The sequence below is a fragment of the Pollicipes pollicipes genome, unplaced genomic scaffold, assembly GCF_011947565.3.
Source record: "Pollicipes pollicipes isolate AB1234 unplaced genomic scaffold, Ppol_2.1 Scaffold_4740;HRSCAF=5597_pilon_pilon_pilon, whole genome shotgun sequence".
In the NCBI taxonomy this organism is placed as follows: Eukaryota; Metazoa; Arthropoda; class Thecostraca; order Pollicipedomorpha; family Pollicipedidae; genus Pollicipes; species Pollicipes pollicipes.
Genome location: NW_023596545.1, coordinates 32388841 through 32411003, shown reverse-complemented (window position 1 = coordinate 32411003; position 22163 = coordinate 32388841). Strand labels below are relative to the sequence as shown.

The 22163-nt window shown below is 49.5% G+C and overlaps 1 protein-coding gene across 1 annotated transcript in view; it reads left to right on the top strand.

The window, feature by feature from the left end:
- Positions 1-2358: 2358 nt before the first annotated feature.
- The window catches only part of LOC119098218 (thyrotropin-releasing hormone receptor), a 50645-nt gene continuing 30840 nt past the window's right edge, over positions 2359-22163 (top strand). The window contains exon 1 of the mRNA XM_037221146.1: positions 2359-2669. The gene's annotated coding sequence lies outside the window, so the exon portion shown is untranslated. The remainder of the gene's footprint in view (positions 2670-22163) is intronic.

The window sequence follows — 22163 nt, the reverse complement described above, 5'->3', positions numbered from 1 at the left end:
AATCAGATGGATTTTTGAATAACCACACCCTGCTAATAGGTCAACTCTTCAGCGGCTCCTCGCTCCCCTGGCTCCGATACACTGCGCTCGATCCCCCGCACGCAAGTTCATAGCTGGTGTCGTGGCCCAGAAGCGCGGCGAGAGGGGACCCATAGTCCCCCTCAGGTCGGGCTCAAAGGAGCCCATCGCGGCACACCGGATGTGGGAGGATGACAAAAAGAGTGCCCAAGGAGGGCCTGGAGTGACCCTTTCCCACATAATAATTTGTCTTTACAGGGATCTGGGAGCCTGCCAGGAAGGAATACAAAAGAGTCTCCAGACTCAGATTACGTCTAAAGGGCTCTAATGCTGAAATAATGCATGCATTGTCATGTAATGATCAGGGGATCCTAAACGACGAGTAAACAGGGGGTTTTATTAAGGAGGCTGAGCATTTCGGATTTTCGGGGGCGGTCGGTCACATTTAGGGGGCTTTTCTGTCCGCAAGAGGTCCATTACAAAAGGGCTGCCCTGAAAAACATGGACTTCTTATATGCGTAATTCTTGGCACAAAAGTGTTCCTAAGGCCAAAGCTCAAACTGGCCCCAAATGAGGAATAGGAGGACTCCGGGGCTCCTTGGTCCGGGACGAATTTACGTAGCTACGTAGTTCACGTTCATAACGAGGGTCGTCCAGTAGAGAGAGACCCTTAAGGCCGGGCTGTGAAGAGACCCATGGAACCGGGCCTCACTGATCGGCCACAGAAAGGGGTCCCGGCCACAGCGGACTTGTGGGACCGGCGCCTCACTGATCGGCCACAGTGAGAGTGTCCGGGCCACTCATTGACCGTTCTTATCACGACTGCCCAGCCCTTCGGGACAGGGACGCATGTGTGAGAAACTGGAGAACCAAGGCGCAACAAAAGGGAACAAGGGAATCCCTGTTGGCTAGCGGATGAGCTGTGAGACACACCAGGCCCCCGCACACGCGGAATCTCACTCAGCCTATTTACGCCACGCCGATGGTTAGCCGTTTTCTGAAAAGTCGCATTCGTTGTGAAGAATCCAACGGATCTTGTCCAATCCGCCCGTGGGTTGATCCGCCATCCGTGGAGTGATCCAGTCCGTGAAATTTGACCAGTTTTGCTTTTGCACGAACATGTGCCGAAGTATTTGAGGAAGGTGAATACGTTCTAGGAGTACGCTTTGACCTGCAAAAGGCTCCCGACACTATTCAGATTGATTTGCTTTTAAAAACTCGCATCATCTGATCATATTCATTTGATCGAAAATTATACACGAAAACACGACCTACCACATCACCTTATCAAAAGTTGTTATGAGGGTGCCCGAAGGGTGCATCTTTGCCCAATTAGTCTCATTTTACGCATAAATGATCTTCCACTGCTTACCTCTGGTCTATCATAGTTAAAAACAATGATATCGATGAGCTTCAGGAGTAAGTATACTCATCACCTGGGCTCGTCACGGAATGGTTACGAGGCAGCTACTCGTCTATTAATGTAGGCAGAAAGCTCAAAGCACGAAACACGGTAGGTAGGACCAGTTGTGTATCACTTGTGTCAACTTTTGAGTTATCTGTGTTGTGTCTGTTCGGTTAAACGTCAGCCAAGGCCATACTCGAGATAAGTGTTCGAAGTACCCTCAAATCTCCTCATTCACACCGCTTCAACCTAGATACCGTTTGGAATCAAAATATCACTCATGAACTTTCCAGGTGAGTGACCTTATCTGGTCCTCAGATGATCAAATTGTCAACTATCTTCGAGGCTACTTTATCATTACCTGCCCATATCATTATCATTACCTGAGAGGCTGATATCCGACAAGGACAGGAAATGTTGCGCTTGCGTGCAGGAAAGCAAACCAAGTCACTTGCTGCGACGAGAGATCGCATCGCATCAGATCACCATAATAGGGCCGCACACGCACACCGCCAATGTTCTGAAAACAGACCGGAAGACCTGCGACGAGGTGGAATGTGTCCTCCTTTCCTTCCACCACCGGCGCAAGTCTCGCCCGTGATTGCGTTCATGATGACGCCGCCGCCGCCACGTCTGTCGGCGCCTGCGTTATCCCGTCGGTCGTCGTCCCCCCCCCCCCTCGTCTGCGCCCACCCTGGGGTCTCAGTTGGCGCCTCGGCCGCCGGCGTCGGAGCGCGTCCCGGGGCTGTCCGGCGTGTCGAGTCGGCCGCTCGAGGCGGCTCAGCGGCGCGCATCGAGCTGCGGGTGTCGGGCCGAGAGCGGGGACGAACAGAGGCGGATCGGCTCGTCTGTGGACGGACAGAGGTGGTCGGCTCCTCTGTGGACGGACAGAGGTGGATCGGCTCGCCTGTGGACGGACAGAGGCGGATCGGCTCATCTGAGGACGAATAGAGGTGGATCGGCTCCGCTGTGGACGGACAGAGGTGAATCGGCTCCGCTGTGGACGGACAGAGGTGGATCGACTCCGCTGTGGACAGACCGACCGGCTCATCTGTGGACGGCAGAGGCTCTGTGGACCCCACTGGCTGGGGACCGACAGATCCGGGGCATCCGACCGTGCACAAGCAGGCCAGCGGGCGGTCTGCCTGCGCAGAGCAGAGGCGGGTCGGATCGCTCCCGGATCGAGGCCGAGTATCGGCAGCTGAGGGACCGCCCGGACGCTCCCCGCGCCAGCGCAGCTTCTGAGGTGAGAAACATTCTGAGCGTCTTAGGTGAGAAACATTCTGAGCGTCTGACGTGAGAAACATTCTGAGCGTGTCCGCCGCTTTGCTGTCGTGGTACTCCCATGTGAGCCGCATACTGCACTTTACACAGTCGCACCTGTTCACGACTTTAGTCATTTTAATGAAAGTGGTGTCGGCGGCACCAATTTGAAGCCGGCAAGCGTGCAGTCGGTTCGTGTGCACGTTCGCGCGGAATCCCACTGCACATAGGAATGCGCGCGCGGGCGTGAGTAACATGATGAACTGCGCGGACACACGATGTCAGACGCATGGTTAGCCGTCAGATGCGTGCGTGACATCAAAGGCGCCATGTCGTCCCTTCCCTCTTGATGCTGGTGACATGTCCGGCGGGCGTCGAGTGGTAGTGACGGGAGTTAGAGCTTCAAAGGTCTGTAACTGAAACAAATGTGCGTCATCTTGATGAATATGGTGAACACGATGTTATCTAGGCTCAAGGTCACGATAGGTCAGCCGATGGTCTCTTACCTCACATCATTTCTTCACAAGGAATTATGGTGCAGGATGACCATTTGCCGCCAAACGGGTCCCTTTTTCATGTTGAAAGCCACGTTCAGCATGTCAGTTTATGACGGAACAGGTCCCACGAGCAGTCCCACGAACACGTTATTCCAACGGGAATAGTTGAGGTGGGATGTCGATGATGGGATATGTTAAATGAGTTATACACTGTTGTATAACTCATTTAACATATCCATGACTTTTCATGTATCGCCACTGTTTTGCTAATTGGCCTGCTTGGCATTTGCCTGGCTTGACGCGGCATGCCTAAAATTTGGTGCATCTTGTTAAGGAAAATTAGTGCCTCAGCTTTAAAGGCAGACCATTTGCCAGGAAGGTACACCAACGTGCGAAACGCTTTAAGAAACGTGAAAACATAGAAATATAATGGCACTGAGTCGCTAATAGCGATCCATACTAGAGCAAATTGACGCATGAAAACGTTATTAAACGTTTTTATGCCCGGAATAACCGATCCGCAATATGGTAGGAAATGTTGGTTATAGAAATGCATGAAACGATGGTTGGACCACTTGTGACGCTGAATGGAAGCAGTGGTTAGACCACTTGTGACGGTGAGCACTGCTAGAAATATCGGGTGTTCTCAAACTAATTCCCAATGTCTGCTTCGTGGCTTATTATAATTCAACGCGCACGCAGTCAGTGAATCGAGGACCAATGACGGCTGATGTGAGCCCGCGTATATGATATGTTACATTCTTCACCATCAGAAGCAACGACTGAGGGGAATGTGCGGTAATAATTCCGCACAACGAAAACCAGAGATTATGTGAGAAATTGTATTTGGATTTCGACACACTGTGCGCAATGTCGGTTACATCTCTATGTATGAATGTTTTCAAGTTCACCGCTTCAGACCACGTCATGATTTGTGGATAAGAGTCTCGAAATGTTGTGATACCATTGGATTTCATCACCGTGATCGGCCTCTTTCTGGACATACATCAGTTTTTATGAAAAAATTCTCGCGAGCTCATTAATACCACAGAACACTTAATGCCCTGTTACTTAAGCCTGATGCTCCGACTTTGACCCGGGCTAGCCGGAATGGCCGGACAAATATGGATTACCGAGCTGGTAGGTTAAAGTTAAATGTATTAGGACCGAACCATTGGGGCGAAAACAAATGGTCAAAAAAGCTATATTGCAGGGCTATGGCCAGGTGCGTTAGGGCCCTGCGATAGATAGTCAATGTAGCTGACGCGCTCTAGAACCACAAATATAAAGTAAAAATAAGGTCATAACACCTTCGATAGTCAATTCCCTGAGTTCCCTTGCCCAGGGCAATTTTGTACTTTGGCATTATGCACGGAACAGATGAACTTGAGCGAATTAGGAAGACAGGTGATGAACGTGAGAGTGTGAGACACGGGTTCATGTGCTCTGGAACCGTTGAACTCGAGTTAAGCTCAAGATCAGACGGCATGGACTCGGACACGGACTCATGTGCGAAGTCCGGACTTCACTTCGGAGGGATTGGAAAATTATACGTGGAGTCAAACTTGCTTTCTGTGGAACCAAGCTAAAATAGCACGCCGAGAGCTTAAACAAAATGAGAATCGTTGCGATGAGGGGCGGGGGGGGGGGGGAAGGGAGGTGAGGGTGAGAGTGTGAATGTACTCCAGACCACGGCAGGGGTACCCCAGGCCCACGTCAGAACCAAGAGGATTTGAATTCTTAAACGGGGCATTACTGTGAACTTCAGGGAACTATCTTGAAAATGGACATCTCAGTCCAAAACCCCATACCAATGTGGAACAGGCCCGTTAAAACAAGATAGCCTGTTAAGTGAGTGTCTTGGTTTTAAAAGCAGACCATCTGAAAGAGATAGACTTTTATCACCCAAGCTAGTGTACTTCGGCCGCTCGTGCGGAGAGCCCGCAGCTGACCGAGCCTTGAATCGTCGGCGTGAGTAGGCGAGAGGTTTTCTTAAATACGCTACACTGTTCAGCCTTAGTAGCCATCCACGAGCAGGGAGAATGTTCTCCTAGGAGCACGAAGCGATTAACAGCTGACAATTCTAGAAGCTTTTAGCTTATTAACATCGTGCGATTTTCAAAATTATTTACTATGCGTCCCATCCGGGGCACGACTGGTTGAATGGAGAGGGACTAGGTTCTCATTGCAGTAGTCTTTATCAGTCTCGTTTGTACAAGGCCCAATTTCATATGCCCGGGCTGGAAACCAGTCAATCGCCAATTTTAGCCCATGCGTGCCGGCTTTTACGCCGCTGGTTTTCCTTTCCAAGTATTGAACAGGTTATCTACATGAAAACTAAAGCATGTTCTCTACCAGAACTGTTGCATTTCGCAACGAGCCCACATCATTCTCGTCTGGTGTGTTAGTATGTACATATAGTTATTGTAAGTGGTAACACACAATACGAGGACAATAGTCTGAACAACAATTTCATCCGTGATACTAATACTTCATCTCAGCACTTCCGTAAAACTATGAGAACTCATGGTGAGAGTTTATAGTGAGACAGTGAAAGAGCCCTGTGTCAATAAGGGAATCCGGTACCGAACGGGAGGCATCCCATTTCAACCAGGTGCCCGTTAAGCCTGGCTACAGTCTTGCGCCAATTATTAGGCTCCTGAGGCGATAAAGGATCTTCTTGCATCAATGAAGGCCCCGTGTCGATTCGGGGCCATTTGCCGTGGTCAGAGGGCCTGCTGCATTAGCGATGAAACTAAGGTGTGACGCATCCCTCTAATAGCCTCTGAATTGACCAGGAGACCTCAGCCCTATGTCCTCAGAATAGCCACTGGTAGGCTCCCCACGCTGGGATGGAATAGCTCTTCAGCAGTGACTGGGAAATACAGTGTGCCACTTAGTGCTCTACTCATAGGCCTTTTGCACGCACGAAAATAAGGGGCCTCGCAAGTGTCTATTAGGATGGATCAAAGTAATGCAAAGGATGGAAAAAGCCAACCCATGTTTGCTTCAGTATGTCTGTCCTGTTCCCAAATCGGCTTGTGGAACAAATTATATCACAAAGTTTTGAGACTGCACGCTCGCAGTCTCGGGAGCAAAAACAGCTATAGCCGGGGTTGCGGTTTCCGTCAAAACGAGCTGCGCTATCCGCTGACACCGCTGTTGCTGGTGACACCAGGCGCCAGGTGCCGGGCGTGCGAGAATGAGCCTTGATACCGACCGCGCTATGCTGTGATCCCTACATAGATGCAGGCCCGCACCACCGTGCTTAGGTTATTCGCGCTACAAGGTTAACCATGCACATGGCGCACGTCCGTCCGTCACAAACGCCACGTCACAATAGGCTATCTGCAGCGGTGGCCACCATTCAGTGTTTCCGCCAGCCCCAGCACGACATCAGTCCATCTATCGCCGACAGGGTACGAAGACCGGTCATGTGACCGAGCCACCCCTAATAGGGGGGGGGGGGGGGGCGTCCGCCGCCGTGCTCCTGGCCGTCGAAAACCGCCGCACCCAGCGTGGCCGGCCTGCCTGGCATTGAGCACATGACGCGGGTCTTTCAAAATCCATTCGTACCGTTCAAATATTAGACTGGCGCGCAGAGCCCACATGTATAATTTTGAGGTCGTCTTCTGAACAGATCAACAGTTGCGGCCACCTGTTAACTAGTAGAGATTCTACCCTCACTCTTCCAGTTCCACCACCAGTCATCAGTACCGCGATGCTGTAAATGCGACCGTTCGTATTACCAACCTAAAATCGTAGCAGGAAAATTTCCGGCCGGAGAACCTCTTAACCGGACGAATTGATACATCAAGCGTTCAAAGATATTTCTTTCAGATGCGTCACCGTCTTCGTCTCCTGCTGGCCGCCGCCCAGTGTCAGCCGCGGGACCGACGCCGCGCGGCCAAGGCAGATCACGACGCCAGGCGTCCGAGATGTTTTTCAAAAGGTTTCGAACACGCGTGCTCAAAACGTAGGCAATTTTTTCGCGATGCGATTGTGAAAGAAGGCTCAAAATAGCCGGATGAACATGGGTTGGTCAAGAAGTTGAAATTTTTGCCACATTTCGACCTACAATCAACATTAACGGGGTCCTCAATGTATCCGTAGAACCAGAAAAGTCTGACAGAGACACTCAGCGCTAAAGGTTTAGAGGAACTCACAGGGACAGATCTAGCCTGGTGTTGTTTTTTGGGGGGGTGGGGGCAGCCGTTCGTCGCCAGCTGGGTGGTGTGGGATCCGAGGTCCAGTGCATGGTGCCTCTCGCGAGTACCTAGCAGGGACATCATTCAAAATAAAAAAAACACCGAAATGCTTTTGAATCTTGAACAGAAGTTAAAGCAAAACAGAACAGTTTAAGCTAACATAGACAGTAAGTAGGCGAAACTTTTATGAAGTTCTGAGAATGTTTTTTTGGGGGAGGGGGCAAAACATACTCTCAGAGGTTTTGGGGGGCCCATGGCCCCGTGCCCCCCCCCCCCCCGGATCCGCCTATGGGAACTCATTAAACGATTGTAAATGTGACGGTCTCCGGCGCTTTGTTCAAAGTAATCGTAGAACATTTCATTTCCGTGGTTTATTGGCCTCAAAATACAGGCAAAATTACGTCTTCTGGTGTTTTTTGGGGTTCCGCTTCAATTAAAAAGGCACAAGCAAATAGGTAAAACGAGCGAAATTGTACCCCTCGATATCAAATGACCTATATCATTGGATTGTTTGGAAATCCTTGTCAACAGCGGGGGCTATTTGCCAGCACTGCTCCATCCCCCTTACCAAGACCCAGACCGTGTCCCTGCATGTACCGCTAAACGGAATGTTCCACATTTGAAGATATGGAAGCAGCACAATGTCTCTATTTAGCAAATTTTCTCGTCAATACGCCATTAGTTGATCGTGTCATGGAACGTTTGTGTGTCAGCACTCACTTGCAGTTCTCCGATCTCCTGAGAGGTGGCCCAGAGCGGTGCTGGATGTGTGCTGAACGAAATATCGTAAGGCGCTCGTGCTTCGCCCCTGCATCACGGTGCTCTTGCATAGTTATCCGTGAGTTCAAGATGGAGTGCATTCCCAGCAAGGCAAGTGGCAGTGGCCCGTAAATGCTGTCCACTTATGCCCTCCGCTCACAGTAGTTGCGCCGCCAGTCCATGCCGCTTTACAATTGTCGGCCCGCTAGCTATTACGTGTCATTCGTCAACAATTAAACTTGGGTGTTGCTTATTAAGTAGTATTAAATGTCTGTCCGGAGGCATAAACGAAATTTCGACATCATAGAATATGTTTTCACGACTCGATCATGTACTCAGGCTTTGAACACATTTCATAATGGAAATAAGTGCCGCGTTGAGTTCAAAGTGCGATTTGTTTTTAGCAATATTGTTCTAAAAAAAATCGTAGCAAAGTTTTACTTGAAGGAAGTATCTCCCCTTTTTATACTTTTCATTTATCGTTACATCATACGCTTGCGATTTGATTAATAATACTAGTGTTCTCGAAATCCTTCTGAATGCCTCAGAATCTTAGTTTCAAGTAGTCGACCAAGCTGGAGAGATCTCACTTGACTTCCTGCCCACCACTTCGAAGGTAATGGATTTTATTTACCTTGCTTTTTCAAACGTGTTTGTACTGTAATATTTGCGACACACTAAGGTTTCGAAACGCTTGTGCAATACAAGCCACGAAAGCTTGAAACACTGTTCAGGCAAAACAATATACAAGCATGAAGCTATTATCCGGCGAATTCCTCGAAACGTTATCCTAGTGCTTCGAATTATCCCCTTCGCCACAATTATCCTCAGCGGCTCTTTTCCAGACGCGTTTGACTGACATGATCGATGGACGGACATGTAACGTTAATCAACCAACTTCTCTGTAACATGTTCTTGCTCGTTGGGCCAATCACAAACGTTCTTTTATTCGCACCAGTAAAGGCGCGCACGGTCGTTGTCATGACAACAGTGATCGCGACTGTGGGGAAGAAGCTTAGCGGTGTTAAAAAGCTTTCCCAGCGTGATTTGGACTCCAAAATAATCAAAATTGATTTACTTGCTATGTCTTGACGGTGCTGTAATTGCATTACCCAGTGCTATTACTAGACGTAACAAGTCCTGAAGTCTCACTTAAGCATGTTCTTTGAAATATGTCACAACGATAGGATACCCCCTTCAAGTGTCTTGAAAAATCCTGGGATCATAATTAAGCCATTTGCAGAAAGAATGTATCCTTGTCTATCACTAACACTAGCTGGAGCCACCTGTGCCTGTGTATTTCAGAACGAACAACGTCAATGCTAGTCGGCCTTTCCAGCGCAGCATCAGAGACAGGGTTTCAGAGCACCGCGAGGCCACCCGTCATCTGCCTGTCGCTTCACACTGGCCGCCAATCAGCGCCGGACATTGTGACGACCTCGTTTAGCAGCCAATCGGTCGGCTATTCATCAGCTGAACGCGGCGGCGACCGGCGGGCGGCGGGCGGTGGCGCGAGCGCGACGAGTCGCGGCGCGTCGACCCACGCAGGTCGGCTGGCTGGGGGGGGGGGGGGGGGGGGGGGGGGGGGCGGTAGTGTAGTGGTTAAGGCGTCTGCGTTAAGGCGTGGTTAAGGCGTCTGCGTTAACCACGGCGCGTCTGGGAAACCAGAGGTACGGGTTTTGATTCCCCGCGGTGCCCGCCCATCCTGCCAGGGTGAGAGACAGGCGACGCCATGAATCCTCAGCAGCCGAGTGCGTCGCAAAGCCCCAATGACATCACGGCCGGCTGCCGTGGGTGGCCGCCCCACCAACCCCGCCCGGCCGGGTCGCCGGCGGCGGCAGCCACGTCGGCCGCCGCCCCGGGCTAACGTGCGGCGCGCTGGCGGCGCGCGATAGCGGAGGGCTGGGAGCAGGGCGGCGGCGGCCGGGCGAGGACAAGACCCGCAGCTGCGGGGTTGGACCCACTTAGAACACTAGTGCATTGAGATCGGCTGGACACTTATAGCAGTTGTTCACTTAATATGCTAATGTCCCTCGAATTGGATACTGACGTGCACAGTTCATGTGATATTTGTTTGCGGGCAGATGAAGTGATCTATGAATGTCTGTGAGTTTCCTTCTTTTTATCCTGTGGTGTTCAGTGCACTGGCTGGTTGGTGTTTGTTCTTTGGTGGAACCATGAAATAAGCAAAAGATGATTCTTTGCGGGAAGATGCATCTTTGCAAGAGTCGAAGGAAGAAATATATACCGAGAGATGAGCCGAACCGCGGTATCAGCATACCACTTTCAGATGTCTTGGGCGTGATTCAAATCTTGTCGCTAGATCCAGGTTACGGTTTTTACATTACGAGTAACACTGCGTAGCCGTGAGGCTTGTGCGCACCGAACAGCGTGCTCAGTCTGGCCGGCCCAGAGAGAGAGAGGAGAGAGAGAGAAGAGAAGAGAGAGAGAGAGAGAGAGAGAGAGAGAGAGATAAGAGAGAGAGAGAGAGAGAGAGAGAGAGAGATAGAGAGAGAGAGAGAGAGAGAGAGAGAGAGAGAGAGAGAGAGGAGAGAGAGAGAGAGAGAGAGAGAGAGAGAGAGAGAGAGAGAGAGAGAGAGAGAGAGAGAGAGGAGAGAGAGAGAGGAGAAGAGAGAGAGAAGAGGAGAGAGAGAGAGGAGAGAGAGAGAGAGAGAGAGAAGAGAGAGAAGAGAGAGAGAGAGAGGAGAGAGAGAGAGAGAGAGAGAGAGAGAGAGAAGAGAGAGAGAGAGGAGAGATAGAGAGAGAGAAGAGAGAGAGAGAGAGAGAGAGAGAGAGAGAGAGAGAGAGAGAGAGAGAGAGGAGAAGAGAGAGAGGAGAGAGAGGAGAGAGAGGAGAGGAGAGAGCGAGAGAGAGAGAGAGAGAGAGAGAGAGAGAGAGAGAGAGAGAGAGAGAGCATAATACAAGAAATGCCGACTTCCGTGTAATACGAGTATGCATAGGATACTTCCTGTACAAAATGAGCCGTTTGTCTTTGTATTCACTCTATTTTGTTTTTATTTTTATTTTGATATTTTGTTTTGATTTTGTTCAACACTGGTTGATTGCTGGGTTTTAGTTGTCAACAACCTTACTGCAATGTACACAAATATCGTTGACGTGGGAGGAACGCTGCTACGACACTCGTTGCGGCGATGCAAGTACCTAACCTCCAAGTACCTGGAAGTACCTAACCTCCTGCAGCTGCGATTTCTTCCGTAGCTGTTATAGCACGAGGAGAAAGTGGCCGCTACCAGACGATGCTGATGATGATGATGATTAGGGTTTTATGCCCACCACCAAACGAGGCGCAAGCAATAGCACCTAATGGGAATTGTGCGGGTACCATAACTATCGACGTCGTTACGCGGCCGCCGCGCCCATTTCCTCAGTAGCAACAGTGGCGCCTCACGGTGGTAAAAGGGTTGAAGAGACGATTTTCTCAAATAAATACGAATATAGCTCGATGGTGCCCAATCTGTGTTGAATGCGAGGGGATGGCCAACATCTGTGCTGCAAACCACCAACATTTGACAACAATGTGAGAAACGTCTCATATTGCCGAAAGTGCCGCCTTGCCGCCGGTTGGAACTAATGTCATCATCTCATGACATGTACACGGCAATACGTTACATGTTATGTCCCATGGTAAAGCGGACGTGCGGGTGCAAGTCGGTATTAGTTATGATAATGATGATATCATGATAATCACACGGCGTCGAGTCATACCTTCAACTGTGTGGTATTCACCCAAGTTTGGGTGCGGTTTTTTGCAAGTGCAAATTGTGTAACTACATTTCCAAGCCGCACAGTTATGGTGTGATATACTGTGGGAAAGCTGGAACAAAATAATTGTTTACTGTTTGCTAAACTACGCCCCTGGTCTGGAACGCCACTTACATGAAATACGCCGCCGTAGTCAAAGTTGCACGCGTATCCCTCCGGGATCCGCATACTCTGAACTCCAGTAATAAGTGTTAATTGGAAGAATGGCAACTTCTTCGTGCAGGAAACTTCCATTCACGGTGCGCAAAGTTCCTTTTCTTTCCCCCACATGTTAAGCCAGGCGCGAGGTGTCACATCAGCGCCAAAAGTGTATCGGGATAACTAAGAGCTGTTGAAAAATATTAAGAACTTACATTTCAGTTCAAGTACGGGGCATTTCCTACCGGAACCCAATGAAGTACGCTACGTAGGCATTGTAATGCAGCTCATCCCAGCTTATGTGCCAAGGCCGTGCACCTTTTTTCTCCCTTGTCGGACAAACCACTGATATGACTGACTGGCTGACACGACTGTTGGCTCATATCCAATGATAAACATCGCTCCAGTGCATACTGCCGGTCCATGGCTGGCCGTCATTTCAGTGATGACCATCGATCGGCTGGCAGCTATCGGTTCATTGATAAGTCCATTCATTGGTGAATTTTGATACCGCGCCGTCTGCCTCTTCGCTGTTGACTGCTGTTCCACTGCTGAGTACTGGTCCATCACTGGCCATCGGTTTACTGCCCAGCATAGGTGAACCGATGACCATCAGTACACTGCTCACTGCCTACCCCAGCTCACTGCTGGTCTTTCGGTTCACTTCTGGATATCCGTTCTTGCTGTAATGATAGCTATCAGTTTGGTGATAATTACCGGACTAACACTAACAGCCCGTCCGTCGGTAACTACCGGCTAGTCGAGTCCACTGCTGACCAGCGGTCTACTGCTTACCGCTGGTCTACTGCTGACAATTGGTTTATTGCTGATCATCGGTCTGCTTCCAACCATAGGTCTCTTGCTGGGCGACAGTCTTCTGCTGCGTGCTTTTCCACTATTCGCCGTTGATCTTCTGCCCACCATCGGTGTACTTCTGACCAGTGGTTTACTGCTGATCATCGGTCCACTGCTGACCATCGGTCTTCTGCTGTCTTTCAGTCTACTGCTGACCATCGGTCTTCTGCTGACTTTCGGTCTATTGCTGACCATCGTCTATTGCTACCTATCGGTCTACTGCAGACCATCGGTATACTGCCAACCATCGGTCTATTGCTGACCACCGGTCTTCTGCTGACCATCGGTTTACTGCTGATCATTGGTCTTCTGCTCGCCACCGGTCTACTGCTGATCATTGGTTTACTGTTGGCTATCGGTCTACTGGTGACCACCGGTCTATTGCTGACACTTTGTTTACTGCTGAGGTCTGTTTGCTGCCAACTGCCGGCCCAACATGCTGACTTTCGATCCTCTGCTGACTGCCGGTCCACTGTTGTCGGTCTTCTGCTGGGTGTCGGTCCAACGCGAACCTTCGTCCGCTGCTGGTCATCGGTCTACTGTCGACCACTCACTCACCGTTTACTATCGGTAGAGAAATAACTACCGATCCCATGCGAACCGTCAGTTTCTGCTGACTATCGATCCAGCGGAGACTACCGGCCATTTACGCCTGTTTTTCCACTGTTGACTTCGGGTTAACAGACGGCTAGCGGTTCTCTGACGTCTTCTTACCTGATGCCGACTGTTGGGCACAGTTCTCACGGTTGTCATCTCCTGCAGACGATCAGCTCACTGCTGGGTATTAATCCGCTGCGGGTCATCTGCCGTACTCTTTCTGCAGGTTCCCCGCTGGCCATGGGTTCCGCTCGGGCCGAATTGGTCCAGAGCTGACTATCAATGCATCACCTCAGAGATGAGCATTGAGCTCAATGAGCCGTGGCAGGGGCCAGGGAGCCCGGAGTGATGGGGCTCTGCCCGCCCCCGGCGGGCCGCGGGGCGCGATAAGTGGTGCCGTCTATCGCACGAACGGCGGTGACAGGAGATAACCCGCCCGGCGGGAGCGGGGGCGGGGCGGCGCCGTGCTGGGCTGCCTGTCGCTCCGGCGGGGACCGGTCGTCAGCAGGGGAGGCGTAGGTCACTCCTGGGCCGAGCGGCCGGACACCTGGGCAGGGTGGCCGCACTCCTGGGCCGGGCGGCCGTACTCCTGGGCTGGGCGGCCGCACTCCTGAGCTGGGCGGCTGGACTCCTAGGCTGGCTTGCTGGACTCCTGAGCCGGGCGGCCGTACTCCCGGGCTGGACGGCCGTACTCCTGGGCTGGGCGGTTGGACTCCTAGGCTGGCTTGCTGGAGTCCTGGGCCGGGTGGCCGGACTCTTGGGCTGGGCGGCCGTACTCCTGGGCTGGGCGGCTGGACTCCCGGGCCGGGCGACCGGATTCCTGGGCTGGTCGGCCGGACTCCTGAGCCGGGAGGTCTGTACGTCTGTATTTACGGTCTGTATCTAAGTCTGTACAAAATGGTGAACATATCACCGGTAGCCTCGCCTCTTAGTGGTTACTCCCATGCCAGTGGATGACACTGGATTTTATGACGGGCAGAGCTTGGCGCTTGGCGTGTTACTGCCCCCCCCCCCCCCTCTCCAATACGCAAAACCTGGAATTCGAATGGTGTTCATAAAACATACAGCCAAGGCGCCTTTCGAAGGTCTGGACTTCATTCGTTACGAAAGCGCCGAGTGCGCGCCTGTGGGCATACAGTAAGTTTTGAGTGATTGCACTCAACAGCATGCTTCAATATGCCCAATCCCTTAGGCCACTTTTTCGATCGCCTTTGTACGTCGTTTTTTAATGGTTAATGTTTTTTTTTTAATCAGAAGCATTGCTACCAAGCTTTTTTTCTACCGCATCATGATCATTATGTATGGACGCGTGCGACAGGCATGCATGCAGAACATTTCATTTCGGGGAAACACGTGCAAATGTTAATTTTTAGGCTAGTGTATGGAGTATGGTGGGGAAAACAAAAAGTAAATCAGGAAGAGAAAGCAATACTCATCATGATCGTAACCACAATAGCGTGGGGGGGGGGGGGGAGGCTAATCGTGAGCTTTGGCAGAGCAGCTCCGCATTGTTTAGTAATTAAATGGGCATATCAGCTCCGCATTGTTTACCGATTAAATAGACACATCAGCTCCGTATTATTAAATGTAATAAAATTAAAATTAAATGATCATGTAAAAATTAAATGATCATGCTCGAAAACATCTGGTCATCACATGGCAGCAATACATAAAGTCAGCTGCCCCGCCCAGTTTGGCAGCTCCCCTTTGCTGTCGTTGGCTCGCGGACCCCACCGATGTCTTCCGTGTGCGACATGGAAGATTTTCCGCCTGAACCATGTCGGCGCAGTTGTCGACACCGGGCAAAAAGTCGACAGGCAACGAACGGCGCTGACGGTTACAAACGACGGCGACGAGGCGGGGGTCGGCGCCCCAGCTGCGGCCCGGCTCGGCGGGGATTGTCGCCGCGCGCCGGTCGGCGTCGGCGCTCCAGCTGCGTCGCGGCAGACGTCGCCACGCGACACGTCGCTGACGGAGCCGTGTATTCTGGGACCGCGCCTGTGCCCTGGGCGTCCTCGGACGGCTGATGGCGCATCGCCTTCGGACATCGCCGCTAGCGGCCCGGATGGGCGGCCAGTGGCTGGCCTCTGAGGGCTGAACGTGCCACCTCACCGCCAAGTGCTGTTAGCCGATAGACGCCTCTAATGGCTGTATATGCAGCCTTTCGTCTTTTGCGTTAAGCTGTTAAATATGGCAGCGTCTTCGTCCGTAGCATCACGTCGGGAACAGCCAAAGAAAGCTGTGCAAAACTGACCTTATTCCGGTTGCCTTGCACCTGGGAACAGACGCCTTTTAAAGTGGTAACTTTTGCCTTGTTCTAAAAACAAGAAATTGACAAAAATTAGGGCAGGCCCAATCCTTTAAATAAATTATACCCATTTCTGTTCAAAGCAGAAAGTCAGTAGCATCTAGTTGGTATAAATAACAATGAATATGCATACGTAATACCTGCTATGAAGGTTTTCACCCACTGATTTTAGCGATTTAAAAGGCGATAGCTCGTAGCACCTTGACAAACATTCAAACACGTTAAATAGTTAGTCCTGAGCCACAGCCGCCGGCCGCTATCGCCGTCAGGGATAGACAGGAAGCTTTTAAGACGGCCCGAATCCACCGTGCCCACGGGAGGGTGAATCGGAAGGAAGGCGCTCTTACCAACTGAGCTACCAGATCCAAAAACTTGATTAAAGAAAACGTAAATGGCTATGATAAACTTAAATCAGCTGTTTCTATGCCAGGTTAGGCTAAGTCAGATTTATGATACTGCTGTCTGTATTATCATTTTTAAATGCTGTGATAGGATTTGCAACGGACTTGTGCCGTACCACGTTTGATGTCGAAACGTGCGCTTTTTGTTAATTTATTTTCATTTGAGGCCTTCACCGTAATTTTTTTCCAAATCCACTCAATAGCCATTGGCTGTGCCCATGCTCAACCACTATTCACTCATAATTAGTCGTACGTGCCCATCCGTTTGCCACTCGTTAGGAGTTTTTCAGCAGTTTAGACACTCGCAATATACTCTTTTTCGCTGATAATTGCAACATTAGTGTGAGTGGAGCTTGTGAGCTCAAGGGGAGCTATAAAGCTCCAGCCTGCCGTCGCCCGCGGCAGGATGGAGATTTCCTCGTTCCTAGTACACTATTCTAGATGGAAACTAGACTTGCGCTGCCGAGCCGCCACTCAGTGTAATTCCTTGCCCCTTGACCTGACATTTGTATACTGCAAGGTTTGGTAACGCGCTGCAACGCTAACAACTGCGCTGTTCAAGCCTATCTTGGCCAAACAAAGCTCTGTCAAAGCATGAGCTCACTGTAACTGATGTTGCTGGTGGCATATTTTTCGGCATGACAGTACGTTTGTGTGGACTGGCCGTAACTGCTACTGAAGTATTTTCATTTTTAATGCTGTGATATGATTTGCAATTGCTAACTAAATCACTTCCTACAGTTGTTGTGTGGCACGGCTAACGACCAGCTACAATCTGTAAAAATGTTGCCTGATGCCTTAGGAGAAAGTCATGGGTCATGCAAAAGTCATGATTGGTCAAAATTTGGCATGACTTATTGTAAGAGAAGTCGCTGTTTTAAGTTGGTACTGCGTAACTTTGCTTGTGAAATGGCTCCGAGCTGCGTGGCATGAATATATTCTTTATTTTCCATACAGCATTGTCACCCACGACTACCCGTAGTATGGCCGATGAGCAGAGTAATGATTGCATACAAGGTCTAGGAAAAGGATAGCAAAATGTGGCATGATACAGGCGTGCTGCCCACATCAGTGCATCCCTCGTAATCACTTGCTGTCTTCTACGCGACTGCATGGTGCGGAAGAGACGGGCTGCAAAGTTCAGCCGGGTCCTGAACTTTCGTTTCCGCGTAATCTCCACACGAGCAGAATGTGTCCCACGTGGACGCCAGCCATTCGTAAGTCTCACACGAACTGCTGTCATGATAAATGGTGATGATACTGGGATGCATAAAAGAAATCCTCTGCGTACTGTTTGGTGCTGATTCCTATTCCAAGGTGTGTCGCGACAGGTGGCATGTTTTATGTAAATTTCTTGATTTGTTATCTTCTAGAGATAACTCACTCATTTATTTTATCGATAGTGTAGGCTTATATAAGAGCTAGTATAAGATTACAGAACCTTTCCCGCACACAAAGCCGAATCACAGGGGTACGCACATTGCCCTCAGGGGCATGCGCCCCCCTCCCTCCCGGCTCCTTACCAAATTTATGGCATCTAGTAACATTCACGTGGCTACATGTTTACGGTTCAAGAACCTTGGTGGACACGTCAAAATAAAGACGTCAAGAATATGTATTGTTGTTTTACGACACGCAAGAAATTGCGCCCGCTTGCGGCGCGCTAAATTTGTTTTTTCAATGTAGCTTTTTAAGCTGTACCGTCATCGTGAAATCCTGCGCACACCCTGCTAGGTTATGTGTACCACTGATGCTAATTGTGTTCGTCTGTTGAATCATGTCATAAGATTTAAACCTAGGTAGGTGTGTCATGTTTCCGAAGTGTCAAGGTGTTTTATACAGCGGCCAGGATTCCTCAAATTACCACCTTTATGCGTAAGGCACACAAGCGCTTTAAGCCCTGACTCTCACGCAGAAAACTAAAGAAGGGTATAACCCTGGGATACTTATCAAACGTATATCGTAACGTAAACGTAAATATCGTACATTGTTGAGGATTTTCTGGGCAGTTTTACACATCTTGAATCAGTGAGAGAGATTTCTCTCAAAGTTAGGGTCGTGTATCCAACGCTCTTGACAAATACCGGAATCTTTAGCGCAGTAAGGTTTTCAGTACCAGGTAGCCCGCTGGCTTGTCATTTGCGCCCAATGCGTTTAATCTTGGAATGCATGCATTGTGTTTAATCGTGGGATGCATCGAATCAATGGCATGCACAGCATAGGCATATTCACAACCACAGGTTTGAGCGTTTACTGCGTAACTGAAAACACGAGCACCCTGAGATGCATGCTGTTTCTACATCTTGTGCTCCTGTCACGGAGGGGCATGCATTTTCCAAGACCTGTTTCTGGGCTCAACGCTATATGAAGTGTGTAAAGAAAATGAGCGGATGTCAGAAAAATGAATAAAACTGACAAGGCTTGCATTTGGTACTAGTCGCCCGACTTCCTTATTTTTCGTGAACCCATACAAACTATCAACGATGTTTCCTGTGCTAAATTTGATCCTGTGTTACAGTCAATATAAGAGACGCAACTTTTCGGAACTCAACGCCAGCCCGCCAATTTCTGACCCGCAAGAATCCGCGAGCTTTTGACTGGGTTATCGGTCAGACTTGGCGGGCTCTTGTGAATTAAAGCCTAGAAAAACAAGATTGTGCATTTTGTTTTGCTCTTCCTGAAGATGTGTGAAAATGTTAAATGATTTTAAAAACAGTCTTAAACACTTCTGTGCTGCAAGACGTAGCACACTCATGAAACAAACATATTTTTATTTTACGACAGGAACACCAGTAACAGAAAACCAATCGCAGACACGTCACCACTAAACCAGGTCACACAAACTGAACAGCTTTAACACGTGCTCGGGTGGGCGGGGTCAATTGGACCCCTCAAATATTTTCTCGAATGGTTTCCGAGCGGTGCGGCGTAGTCGCACCAAACTATGCATAGCTGTGGACAATTGAATAGCGGATGATTTAGTAACAACAATTTAGATGTTCCTTGTAAAGTCGCTTACCTACAGAAGGTCAAAATTTGTCCATGGATTGAGCAAATATAATTTCCTGGGAATTGTCCAATCTGAAGCAGCAGCAGAGTGCTAGACGAAGCCATACACCTCTGAAATAGTTGCTTAGGTAACACAACAATTAAAGTAACAAATGTCATTGAGCTAGGACCAGGCATGAAGGTCAGACCAAGGTCAAAGTGACCTGTTTTATTACTCTGAAGATTGCTGGATGGGGTAGTTTCTGGTGGTTATTTCTAATTTATTGATAACAGGAAACACATTCTTCATTTTCCATAGACTTTTTGAAGCGCAGAATAGGACACTGACCTAAAATTACCGCGATTAATATTTGGTGTTAGGAACACTCTGCCTAGCGTAATCCTTGACGCCTATTCACATGCAAAACTCAAAGCAATCTTGTATTATTTTGGTCATCATGACCCTCGAAAAATCAAACAAGGTCAATTACTTTAAGTGAGCACCAGTGACCTCTTGTTTAAAACGGGTATTTAGGTACGGAGGGGAGCACTTTGGACAGCAGCCTGGAGTTTGACATTGCTTAACCTTATTTGACCCGAATGTCATGACCAAGAAATCTAAAGTTTTGACACGAGTGAGTTCACGCACAGGTCAACACACTCAGTGACATTGGTGCCCTAGCTTTTTAGGTTCTGATATCTCAATAAGTCAAATTGACGCCCATTCCAGCGAAGGGTATTTAACCAACAACCCGGTCGCGGGTTAAGCAAACATCTTACTGAAAAATTGAAAACAACCAAATTTTTCAGAGTTATGGCCTGATTTCATTGAACAGCAATCAGGTGAGTCCTTAATATAAATACAGCTACCTGGCACTTGACACTTCATAACTGACTTGGCAGTCATTGTGGAAATGTGGTGCTTTCAATAATTCTTGGTTTTCACAAAAACCATGCCTCACAAGTCACAATCAATATCCATGACCAATGAGGTGAATCACATATGACGTCAGTGATACCCACATATGACGTCAATGAAGCATTCGATAAAGATCGAAAGCTGCAGTCTCCAAGCCATGTCAGGAATAGAAATGATTCCCGGAAATTAGTTGTTTCAATTTTAGTTTGTTTTCATTGAAGTTTTTTTCTGCATTATGCAACCATACGCCACGGTGGGTGAAATTGGTGTCAAAGATATCACTGAAGCGGCAGATATTCGTGGATAAAACATCGTTGATGTTCTTGCTTTCACGCAGCATCAAACAGAATGCGCGGCGATCGTTATAATCTGGAACATGGATAGTGGTAAGAGGGAAATGTGGATCATTTCAAAGCTGCTATGTGATTTTATTTGGTGCTGTTGCATGACGTAACCACTTAAAGACAGCAAACGCCATATCGGAGTCTGGCTCTGGTTTTTCAATAATAATGATAAAATTGTGACTATTGCGACGCAGTGGAATGATGTTTGAGCCCATGCACAATGTAATGAGCTTATTTTGTTCCATGACTTGAAGCACCCGCCATTTTTTACTGTCAGAGAAAAGCTATAAGTTAGTGCATGCAATTTTAGAAGCAATGACCTGTGGGCTAGTGAGATGAGGTAGAAAGGTGATGTCTCTGGTGTATCTTGGTGAAAGACAAATTTAATTTCCACCTTCTTCCTCCTTATTTGTGGTCGAAACTTGTCATCGCAGGGTTTAAGGTCTACTTCAGTACAATATAAATTACATTGTGTAGCTTCCCTGATTGCCACTCTCCGTGCAACACCACGGGTGGTGGCCAAATGGCGTTACGCACCAGATAACACTGAAATGCAATTTTATGCACACTTTAATGTGTACGTCTAAAATTAAGGCAAAAGGACAAAATGCATTTTGCGATAACTCGGTACTTGCGAGTTAATGGCTGATCAGCGTTGTAGCACAGCGGGCTTTTGCGACCGGAACACCAGCTGGGCGGGGCGGCTGGGCTGCGGGCTGAAATTTTGGAGAAAGTGGCGTCTCTTGTCGGACAGCTGAATGGAGTGGTCCGCCTGCTAGTACGTAAAGCCGGCCTCTATACCGGAGTATTCGTCAAGAACCATAGACTCGCTTCGAGAGACCCAATGCAACGCACGGGGCGAGGGTTTCTGTGGAAGATCGCAGAGGAAAAAGTAAAAGAAATAGCTAATTTTGGAAATGGTTTAACGAGATTAGACCTTTGGCCAACGATCCTGAAACATTGACGTCATGTATTCCACTGTTCAAAAAGTTACCTGGATCGATAAATCCCCGCCGCTGCGCTCCCGACCGCTGCCTGCGCAGGCCGGCAGCCGTGCTCACACCGAGCGATGGTTGGGCCATTATCTTCCTGCCTACCTGGCGGCCTAGAGCGAACCCTGCAGGGCTCGGCTGCAGTCGTATCCGATGTCGCACGGGTGGCGCCCGCACGTAAAGTGAACGATTTCCGGCGCCGAAGCATCGGCGGGACTCCCGATTTACCTGGCGCTCGTGGAACGAGACCCGCGGAGTCCGGTCGCCATGGTGTCGGATTCCGTGGTGGGCGTCTAAGGCGCGGTATCTGATACTCGTCAAGTCATCTGTGGGGTGGACGTCGGCACACCTGGTGTCGCGGTGATAATGCCGGTGTCGGCGGGCCGGCGGCCGCGTATGTGGTGCTGGCGCACGAGTCACCGCCGAGTTTACATCGCGCGGGGCGTGATGCCATGCTTCACTGCCTTCGCCAGTTCGACGGTCTGCACGGAGAGGGGAAGAATGCAAGGATTCCTGTGCCCATATGTATTGAGCGCACGGGAGGCACTAAAGCTGCCACTTTTTTGGATTTGGAATACCGGCACCCGCCCCGCCTCAAATTGGAAAACCCGCACCCGCCTGGCGAGGAAGTGTCCCCACAAAGTCTGCATGGGCCCGCCAACCTCATTTTTAATTTCAGGTACACATA